General features: G+C 35.6%; 1 long non-coding RNA gene across 1 annotated transcript in view; it reads right to left on the bottom strand.

Annotated features, from left to right (window-relative positions):
• LOC138690972 (uncharacterized) overlaps nucleotides 1-12,029 on the bottom strand; it is a 443,659-nt gene that overhangs the window by 62,643 nt on the left and 368,987 nt on the right. The gene's annotated exons all lie outside the window — the stretch shown is intronic.

The raw sequence follows: 12,029 nt of genomic DNA, 5'->3' as shown, positions 1-12,029 counted from the left end.
ACAGCAGTTTCAAATATGACTCGCATTAGCAAATTAATAAAGATCACTGGTCACAGCTATGCATCTTCCCTGAAATCCTATTTACAAATAAATGAAGAGCACCATTCGGAAATCCTGACCAAGTTGAAGAATACACCATGTACAGACGATTGAATATGCCTAAGTCTCAGATGTAAGATACTGCGCATGATCGGAGACCAGAGCACTGATACACAAGATAACGAATATTGAGTTACTTATTCAGGCTATTTGGTTTGTTACTAGCATTGTTCCGAAATTCACTTCAAAAATTGCAAAAAAGATGATAATATTAAGTAAATACAAGATAAATATATAATAAATCGTGTAGTTAAATCGACAATGGACCTTCATGACTAGATCGACACTCCGCACAGGAAAGAAAACTCTCGTGTCGTTTCAATAGCTCAGACGATATGACTTCTGCATGTTGTATAGAAGAGAGCGAGTTCGATTCTTAGTCTACATCAACGATTTTTTTTGTCTAAATAACTTTAAATAGCTAAGTAACGTTGAAATAGAGTTTTACAAAGTCATCAGATTAAGTGTTAATGATCATAGACGATACAAAATTACAAGTTATATTATTATAAACGTTAATCTAATGAATGCATTTATATATACACATATATAAAATTTAATGCATATATATATTAATAACTAACAATTAAAATGAATTTAAAAAATATTCCTAAGCCACACAGACAAACTTTTACAAAGGTTTAGAGTCCTTAGGTTATGTCATTTGTTGAGTAATTATTACAATATTTTATTAATAGCTTTCCCATATGTGTAAGAAATGCACTCGCACAAAACAATTTTTGTTAAAAGTGTGGCTTTGGATTATTTCATTCTCACCCCTTCAGTTGATTTTAACTATTTTATATACGTGTTTGCAATAGTGTTTATTTTAATGTGCATTCAATTTTATTCATGTTATGATTGAATGAAAAGCACCGTTGCAGTTATTGACTAATTATTAAATGCATCTGTTAAGTAACTAATTGTAGTATCTTTTGCAAAATATTAAATGTTTAAGTTGTCAATAATATTTATGTACCATATACTATAAGACGTTAAAAGAATTTGCAATAGATTTGGGATCCTCTACTTTATAATCACTGGTTTCAATGAAAAAATATTTTCTTTCTTATGTACAAGTTTAACTTTAATAATTTTCCGAATAGCTTTAATTGCATTATCTGAATTTTGTACTTTTATATTCAAATGTATTCTATTTCCCTCTTTCAAAATGTTTGATAAATTACACTGTACTTCTTGTAGTATTGAAGAACATAAGGATCATAACATTGCAATTCATTACACATAGATCCTTCTTTTTAATACATGAGATTTTTAAGTCCCTGCGTTATCTACATGTTTTTACTTTTGAATTTTTTCGCAACAGTGAGTGGAGAAAATCCATTGAAGTGATTCTGAAATTAAGTGAAAAATACAATACATTTACTCTTAATATCAGTAGTACCAGTATCATATACGTTTTTCCAAGACTCATTTTGTAGACATAAATGTAAATAATCACTAGGTACAGCATTTACGACCCTTTTTTAATTTTTAAATTAACATTTTGAAAGTGTTCAGTGACATTGGAAACAGGATTTGTTTATCATATTCAGACAAGCCATTGATTATAGGTTCTGTCAGTCTAATTCTGTATACAAAACTTTTATCAATGGCTGTGCTACTTCAGCTTGTATGCTGGTGGGAAAATTACTCTAAGACTAAGGTTTTCAGTTTCAAGGAGTGAATTTAATTTACTTTTACGGAAAAGTTCCAAGAGATAATCGATGTTTATGTCACTACAGATCACAAATTCCATATGAGATTTCTAAAGTCTTTTCTTTGCAAATTCAATGTTGGCTATAAATATTAATAAATAATGTAAGAAACATGAATGATTGTAGTTATAAGTCTGATTTACATTACAAAAAGCAAGAAGTTACATTCCTCGGCAAGATTGTTTGTTTGTTTGTTTGTTTTGTCTTCCAACGGACCTATTCAATGCCTATGTAAATAACCTACAATTTAGCTGTAGCAATGTGGTGTCATAACTTGGGGTCTGTTTATTTAATGTAATTAGATTTAATTTGATTAGTTTCGAAACAATTGTACTTCTTGTTATATCCTGTTATTTAAATATTTAAGTTAGAGTTGATTTATCAACTCTTACTGTGCAAGATGCCCCTTATTTCAATAATTCTATATCACGTTAAATAGTCATTGTCTACACTAAAGTATTATCGTCATCCCTCATTTCTCATCGTAATGGCGAACCGACGTGACATGAGACAGCGAGTTATAGCTCTAGTTGAGGCTGGATATGGGGCTAGATCTGCTGGCCGTTTAGTCGGTGTTCCTGGAAGTACAGCCGCGAAGTGGGTTAATCGTTACCAAAATTCAGGGGAGGTCGAAAATCGCCCTATTCCTGGGCGTCCGCGAATTTCTTCATTGGAAGAGGATGCTCTCTTATTCGAGACAGTTCGACAGGACCTCTTTCGGACTGCTAACGAAATAGGAGCAGCATCTAACTTTCCCGGTTCTTCACAGACTGTGATCAGCAGGTTGAGGAACCGCGGTATTAGGAGCCGGAGGACTGCGCACATGGAAATATTGGGGGAGGAACAAGCTGTCGACCGTCTTGCCTTCGCTACCAATCGAGTGGATTTCGATTGGAGAAATGTAATTTTCTCCGAAGAAACAACCATCTCGAGTGATTACGAAAGTCCTGTCCATGTCTATCGTGAGGACATGATCAGCGCTATGTGCACCGACGTGAAAGATCGGGGCGCTTTAGCATATCGTGTTGGGGGTGGATGTCTTACGATGGACCTGGCGTTATAGAAAGCATCGATGGCCGGTTTAATGCGGGAACTTACGAGCACATTCTGGAAAATATTTTCCTTCCTTCCGTCCGAGAACGTTTTCCCGAAGGAACATTGCTGTTCGAGTAGGATAACCATCACGTGCACTATGCTGCAAGCATTCTAAGATGGTTTCAAAGGAGACCCGAGATCGAAATCGTTAATTGGCCTCCGAAGTCACCTGATTTGAATGGCATCGAAAATTTATGGGCGGAATTGAAAAAGAGAAGGATAGTCACCTATGCCCACCAATGCCCTCGAAATCGAGACGAATTGTGGAATCAAGTTGTTGACACCTGGGAAGATATCGCCGGAGATCAGAACTTATTCCACAATCTCGTAACATCCATGCCGGATTGACCTAGAGCTGTAATAGAAGCTGATGTCATGTGGACAAGATTTTAAGTTAACAGGTCTCTTTTTGTTTCTTACGATTTTTGTTTGAGGAAGAATACTTTTAACTTCCAAGTAAGATTAATTTTTTTAGACGAGGTTCAGCCCACTTGTAAGGCCCAGATGGGCATAAATTATTCCATATTTTTCGACAAATTAGGCAGTCGATGAACTCTGAACAAATTAATTACACCTCAATAAAAAAGAGTTTCACGTGGGATCGAACACGAGACGTTTCGGTTATACAGTGGAACCGACACGCTACTATATGAGCTACCGAGACAAGACAGCGATAGCAGCAGTCCAGAATGTGGATCCCATAGCAGGCAATTTCCATTCCGTACAGAGAAGCAATTATATTTTGTGACTCGAGCTATGTTGTGAAATCGTGGCCTTAAATGGCTATCTTCTTCGTGATCCTTATTCTGGTACTTGTCGTTGTTATGTCCTTGTAACAATTCTTGTTGCATTTGTCATGGTACTTATTGTTACGTCGATATGGAGTGAACCGAACTGTAGAACTTTAACTTCCGACGACCAAGAGTCGTCTCATTCCTTTTAAGGGTAACTGTACATCAACGAGTTGCACTAATTTTACGCACACGTGCAATATAACATCAAATGAACCACCAACCACTAAAACATTCAAATTTGAAAATTGTACTTTCTATAATTCCTTTTAAAATTATTCATGTTTATTTTTATGTCGTCATTAATTAAAACTTTTCTTGTTTATTTCATCATCCGTAATTAAAACTTTTCTAACACTTGTTTATATTATTTAGGTTATGTTATAGCTTCTGCTGATATTACGAATAGTCACGTATCAGAGATTATTTAATACTAAGATTTATTGAAAATCATCTGTCAAGTGACGTTGATTACTGGGATCCGGATAATTGAAGTGGAATGCAATTGTTTTAATAAAAATAAAACTGAATCCACAAAGCCTTCTTGACTAGTAACCGTCCACAGAGTTCAATGAAGATTCCATAGTTGGCAAAACTGATAATAAGAAAACAGCTAATCATAACACACTACTCCCATCTAGCATGCATCTAGCGTAATATTTGTAATGTTGAGATGATACAATAATACATTTGAAGAGAGTTCTATTTTCGTAAGTCAATTAATATTTTATTGTATTGGAGTACTTCGTTACTTCTAATCTTTATATACTTTCTTCTAATCGTGTAGTAGCCAATTAAATCCCATTCGAGTTTTCATTTTCTCTAGGTAAATCAAAACTTTTAGTGAGATTACTACTGATAATTGTGATTACCATTCTCTACTTAACACACATTTGAAACACAACACAGATATTTATAAACAGATACTGTACGTGCTTGAAGTAATTTGTTACTTTTAAATATTGCCCTCTCAAACTGCAGTTATTATTCAGAAATAATAATTTTAGTACTTCTAATTCAATTTTTTTCACATTTTTTTATCATACTTTTCTTTAAGGCTATGAGAACTATTGGACAGCACAAGATGTTAATTGAAATTACTTAGAACCGCATGATCCATATTACAGCTAACATGATCATCTGTAACATGAATTCGCTTTCATATACTCTTCCTAATATTTTGGGCGTATGCCTTACGTTATTATTTTACTAGTGGGCTGCAGAAGAATAGTATTATGTATAATTTACGTGTATATTTGTCACTGAGTTGTATAAGTGTACTTTGTCTCATAAGTAATCATTATGGACTACTAAAGTTCGAATTGTTTTTTTAATTACCTTTTCAACTACTTCAAAATTGTCCACTGAACAGCAAATCGCTGAAGACTAAATTTCTTCTCTCTTTTTGTTGATTATGTACTATGAGGATTACCTACATTCCTAGAAGTAGTAATCAGCTTTTCTTTTTGTTATAGACGAAAAGGTACCGCTTCGAAATTCGTTCAGAGTAATGCCTAATAGTTATCAAGAAAATAAGGTTCCAAATCTAAAAAGTTTAGGAATTACGGTCTATTTTTATGAAACGTCAGTTTCAATCTACACAAGATTGTAGAGGATGATACTATTATTATTGGAATTTTATTTATACGTACCTTTAAAACTCTAAGTGCTATTGAAAATTATGAATTCATAATATGGTAGTCAAAGAGAAATTTTATTAAAGAGAGCGAATGATTAGTGAAAAATAGTATTCACTCAAAATCTGTTTATATCCGTTTGTTCTACAGAAAACTTTGAAATGTGTGCCTGAAAACGAATTCATTGATGTTTAGAAGAATAAGATGAATAAAAAGGATTAAGGAAAAGCAGAGGAAACAGAAAAAAATAAAAAAAGTGAGAACATAGAGGAAGGTAAAGAGATGAGAAAAATATATTAATCAAGAAAACGTGAGAAAAAACGGAGATTAAAATAAGAGCAAAAGAGAAAGAGAAAAAGAACAGAGCGAGATGGTTCAGTGGTAACACACTGGAGTCACATTCTAGTTCGATCTGAAGTGCCGACCAGTACAATGTGGTCGAGTTTTTGGTCGTTTCGCTTGACTGAATATAACTAATTGTTGGTTAAATAAAAACGAATACAGAATTTGGCCCCAATTACCACTGAAAAATGGACAGTACAACGGCAACAAACTTTGCCAACAGTAAAGCTATAGGCAATCGCATTATAACTTAGGAGTTAAAGTTACTGTAAGTAAATACAGATAAAAAAAGAGGGAGGAAAGAAGAAAAAGATGTTGAGAACTACCGGGAGAAGAGGAAACTGGAGGTTAACTAGGACAATGAGGAAAAACAGAAAGAGAGAAATAAAGGACTAGAAAGAAAAAAAACGATGGAGTAAGAGAACTAGAGGAGAACATGAAAACAAAATGGAAGAAGTATAGAAAAAGAATCAGAAAAAGAGAAGAGAAGGGGAAGAAAGAAATTTTTAAATAGAAGGACTAAAACGAGAAAGATAACTTGGAGTAAATAGAAGAAGAAAAATGAAGAAGAGAACATGTAATACAAGAAGAAGACAAGAAAGATAACTTGGAGTAAGTAGAAGAAGAAAAATGAAGAAGAGAACATGTAATACAAGAAGAAGACAAGAAAGATAACTTGGTAAGGGAGAAACAATAAGAGAAAAATAACTTGGAGGAGGGAAAGCAGGAGAAAAAAGAGAAATGTGAGAAGTAGCAGAAGTTAGAAGAAAGCGAACTTGTAGGAGTAGATATAGGAGGAGGAAAAATAGAAACTGGAAGAATAGAAATAGGAGGAGGAGAAACAGAACTTGGAAGAGAAGAAGTAGGTGATAAGATGAACTTGGACGAGGAGAAAGAGAACTTGGAAGGGTGTAAGAAGTGGAAATAGAAGAAGCAACATGAAAAAGAGAAGGATAAAGAACAGGAGAGAGAAAAGTTGGAGGAATAGAAGCAGGAGGAGAAGGAGAACTGGAGGAGGATGAGCAGCTGTAGGGAAAAGAGAAAATTGGACGAGTAGGAGAAATAAGAGTAGAAGAACTTGGAGCAGGAGATGAAGGAGAAAGAAAACTTGGAGGAATAGAAAAAGCAGAAGAAAGAGAATTTGAGGCAGTAAAAGCAGGAAGAGTAGGAAAAGAAAGAGATCTTGGAGGAGTAGATGCAGGAGGAGTAGGAGGAGGAAGATCATGGAAGAGTGGAAGCAGGAGGAGAAAGAGAATTTGGAGAACAGGATAATTGTAGAAGGAGAGAGAGGACTGGGAGGAGTAGAGAAGAGTAGACAGAAAACTTGCAGCAAAAGAAGCTGGAGGAGAAAGATAACTTTAAGAAGTAGATACAGGAAGAGTAAGCGAACTTGGAGGAATAAAGAAACAGAAAAAACAGGAATTTGCAGGAGAAGAAGCAGGAAGAGAAAGAGAACCGTGAGAGTGAGAAATGGCAGAAGCAAGAGCACTTGGAATAGAATCAGGAGGACGAGGAGGACAAGCAGGATGAGGGAGAACTTGGAACAAAAGAAGTAAGAGGAGAAAGATAACTTTGAGCAAGAGAATTAGGAGTAGTAGGACAAACAGGAGGAGAAACAACTTAGAGCAAAATAAATAGGAGGATGAAGAGAAATTTGGACAAAGGGAATTAGGAGAAGGCCAAGCAGGGGAGGAAAGAACTTGGAGCAGCAGAAGTACTCCTACATGGAGGAGGTGAAAGAAAACTTGGTGCCGGAAAAGGAGAAGAAAGAAGAGAACTTGGAGGAGCGGAATTGGGAGTAGTAGGAGAAACAGGAGGATAGAGAGAACTTGGAGGAGTAGAAGCAGGAAGGTTAGAAGCATTACGAGTAGAATAGGAAGAGAAAGAGAACCTGGAATACGAAAAGCAGGAGGAGAAAGAGAAAATCAAGGAGTAGAAACGGGATGAGTAGGAGGAGAAATGGAACCCGGTAAGTATAAATGGTATGAGTAGGAGAAGGAGGAAGGAAAAATTTGGACCAGGAGAATCAGGAGGAGAAAGAAAATTTCTATGAAAGGAAAGTGCAGGAGAAAGAGAAATTGGAGGAAAATTGGGAGCAGGAGAATAAATAGACCTTGGAGTAGTAGGAGATACAGTAGGATAAAGATAAATTTGATGAATAGAAAGAAAAGGAGTAGGAGAAGCAGAAGGACGAGAAGAAGAAAGAAAATTAGCAGAGAAAGAGAACTTGGAGACGTAAAGCAGTAAAAGGATAACTTTGAGAAGGAGAGGAGGAGGAGGAGGTGGAGGAGGAGGAGGAGGAGGAGGAGAAGAAGAGCTTGGACGAAGAGAAGCAGGAAGAGAAAAAATAACTTGGAGGAAGAGGAGTAGGATGAGAAAGAAAACTTGGAGAAGGGCCAGGAGAGAGACTAGACTTAGGAGAAGGATGTGAAATAATTCATAAATGAAAGACCGAAGAGGATGAAAAGAAGTAGGAGGTGGTTATAAAAACAGAAAATTAGGTGGTGAAGAATTAGCAGACATAATGGAAGGATTGATAGGAACTGAACGTAAGAGAAACAGAAAAACTAGGAGAAAAAAGGAATAACCGTACATGAAGGACAATAAGAGGAAATATGAGACCAAATAGGATGAAGAAGGGCAGGAAATAAAAGGGATAGGAAGACTATAAGGAGAATAAGTAATTGAGGAATTACGAGGAAGAGTGTAAGGAGGCGAAAATGTGGAAGAGGAAGAGGAAGAAGAAGAAGAAAAAAGACAAATATGTATGTATGTATGTATTTATTTACACTGCAAGTGGGCAAGCACCCGGTGGCAGTGGTATATACAATATTAACAATACACAGTTAAAATGATTAGCTATACACAATAAAATTTACAATACATAATACAATTTACAACACATATACAATTTTATACACAATACAATAAGAATACACAATACAATTTAACACAATAATAATGAAACATAAAATAAAACACCTAATTTTACAATACAACCTACATAATTATGTATAGGCCCTACATAAGTTTCAATAGTCTTTCACTTTACTCTCATCTCATTCCCTGTAGTGGCACTATGACGCATTTCACTGACACTTTAGCACATTTCACTGACACTCTGTAACACATTTCACTTACACTATAGAACACATTTCATTGACGCTATAAATTATCACTGATCGGAACTGTTCACTGCACTGTAAAACCATAACTTCACTGACTCACCTCGCTTCACTGATACAACAGTTCAAATAAGTCAAATAATTGCATTCTTATGCATACTTATAAACAGAACTACATTTAAACTAAATATTTCTAGTGTAAGGCCCTCTTACACGCTATTTTTAAATAATTTACAATTCAAACCGAGGAAGTAAACTCGTCAGGCTAGATAAATACATGTCACCTTAAAAAATTAAATGTTGAATGTCACCTTAATTTTAATTTCCACTTTATACACAACTCTTTAAATTATTCTTGAATCTCCTTAAGGAAGGACAGCCCTCAAAGACCGCTGCAGGTAGGTCATTCCAATCATTTATAGTTCTATTTAAAAATGATAATTTACCTACATCCGTTTTCTGTTTCCTACATTTGATTTTAAAATCATGATCGTTCCTTCCATAGTCCGTTGGCTTTTCTAACCGAGCCGTTATGTCTACCCATGCTTTCTGACCTAGATGTGCTCTATACAATGATGTTATTCTAGTTTTCCTACGTCTGTTTTCCAAAGTTTCCCATTTAAGTTCTTTTATCGTATCGTTCCCATCTTCTCTTTTACCTTTAACAAATTTAGCAGCCCTATACTGGATTCTTTCTAAGGAATTTATCTGATATATTCTATAGGGATCCCAACACGTAGTTCCGTATTCCATTAACGGTCGCACTAACGTTAGATATGCTATTTCCCTCGATTTGGGGCTAGCCTTTCTCAAGATTCTCATAATAAAGTGAAGTGCCCTCCATGCTTTGCCTGTAACATTATCAACATGCTCTCCCCAGGAAAGTTTGGAGTTTAAATACACTCCTAGGTATTTACAACATTGTTCTTGCGGAATTACAACACCACTGAATTCGTAATTAAGACTAGTCTCCTCTCGGGTTTTACAAAATGTTATAGATTTACTTTTAGAACCATTTATTTTCATCCTATGCTTTAACGCCCAGTTGTAAATGTTATTCAAGCCTGTTTGAATAGACTCTACATCTGAATTATTTCTAATCTTTCTATAGATAATGCAGTCGTCTGCAAATAGCCTCACATTTGTTGTAATATTCTGGCATAGGTCATTTACGTATATTATAAAGAGTAATGGACCCAGAACGCTGCCCTGTGGCACCCCTGAACTTATATTTCCATTTCCGATATTTCATGACCTACTCTAACTCTCTGGGTTCTACCTTTTAAGAATTCTTGGATCCATAGCACCATTCTTTTATCTATTCCTAGCCTACTTAACTTATCTATTAATATGTCATGTGGCACCAAATCAAATGCTTTCGAAAAGTCAATCACAACTGCATCGATTCTTCCGCCTCTATCTACCTCTTCAGCTAGATCCTGAACCAGCGACGTAATTTGACTATCACATGAGAAGCCTTCCCTAAAACCATGCTGGCGGTTGTAAAACCAGTCTTTCGCATTTAGAACATGACGAATATAATCCGATATCAAATGCTCCATGACTTTACATACGACAGATGTAAGGCTAATCGGTCTGTAGTTTCCGACATCTAATTTATTTCCACCTTTATGTATGGGTACCACTATAGCTGATTTCCATTCACATGGAATAGCTGCATTGTTTATGGAAACATGAAATATACGCATTAAGTAAGGAATTATGGCCTCCGAACCTAATTTAAGAATCTCTGTAGCAATACTATCTGGTCCTCGAGACTTCCGATTTTTTAATTTCGTTATTCTCTCTCTAACCCCTTTGGAAGTTATTTTGAAAGTCGAATTTGGTTCACATTCACGGTCTGTGACACAACCACTCCTATCAGCGGGATTATTATTATTATTATTATTATTATTATTATTATTATTATTATTATTATTATTATTATTATTATTATTATTATTATTATTATTATTGAAAACCGAAATGAAATAGGAATTTAATAAGTCGGCCTTTTCTTTGTCATCAGTTATACTTTCTCCGTTCTGATTTCGTAAAAGCACTACTCCTTCATTTTTCCCTTTTCTCCTGCGTACATAATTATAAAACTGTCTCCAATTGTTACTTTCATCTTCTTTTAAAATAGTTTTTAGAAAATTTTCCTGAGCTAACCTTTTTTCACACTCAAGTTTCTTAATTAATTCGATATATTTTTCCCAATGCTCATGGCTCCGTTTACGTTTGCTAAATGCGCGCCTTGTCTTTTTCTTTAAGTAGCGAATATAATTAGTGTAATATTCTGGGCCCGGATTTTTCTTAATTATTTTAGAAGGTACACATTTTACTAATGTCTCGAAAATTATACACTTAAATTTATGCTACACATTTTCCATATTTCCTTCAGTCCTTAGAAAGTCATCATGCTTTTGTCGTAGAAACGTTTGTAATTCATGGACATCGGTTTTGTTAAAATTCCAGACAGACAGTGGACTTGACCTCGGATTTACTGTGTTTTCCCAGAAGATTTCTAATAAGACGCTATTGTGATCACTTATTTTATGAAGACTTTCAGAGTTGACAAAGAGAGAGACAGGTCTTAGTAGGTAAATATCTAAGAGGGCATTGTCACGCGTCGGACCATTTACTACCTGCTTGAAATCTTTACGCCAGATCAATTCATTAACAAGGGTCTGTGCATCTGAATTTGTACCTGAAATCCCGTTCCAGTTTCGGGAGGTTTAGAGCCCCAGCAATTACTACGTTTCGGTCTTCTGATACTGTATTAAGATATTCATTTAGTTTGTGCAAAGTTAAATTGTTTAATTCACTGGGTGGTCTGTAACATGCTATACTGTATTTTTTTTCATGGAGTGCAGTTTCATAGAAAGGACTTTGCCGACAGACCTTCTACTGCCCCCTACTAATTGGTTGTCATAAATAAATGTCTTCCTTACTGTGACGGAAATCTTGTCTTCTCCTGTAAGTAACCAATCACAACCCTCGTTCAGAAGAATTGACAGACTCCCGTCTAATCCACGTGGAGGCAGAGTTGCCGCGTCTTTTCCGAATTCCAAGAATGCCGCCGAGGGTCACGAGGATTGTGGCAGGATTGTGGCAACTGTGCAATCTTGGGACGAGGGGACAGGATGGAATTGTCAGAGGTGATTATGTAGGAAGTCATAAATCTGTAAGTGGGTGTTCAAAGGAACCACCGAACTGCAC

Source organism: Periplaneta americana, chromosome 16, assembly GCF_040183065.1.
Source record: "Periplaneta americana isolate PAMFEO1 chromosome 16, P.americana_PAMFEO1_priV1, whole genome shotgun sequence".
NCBI classification, from domain to species: domain Eukaryota; kingdom Metazoa; phylum Arthropoda; class Insecta; order Blattodea; family Blattidae; genus Periplaneta; species Periplaneta americana.
This window is presented reverse-complemented; position numbering and strand designations above follow the sequence as displayed.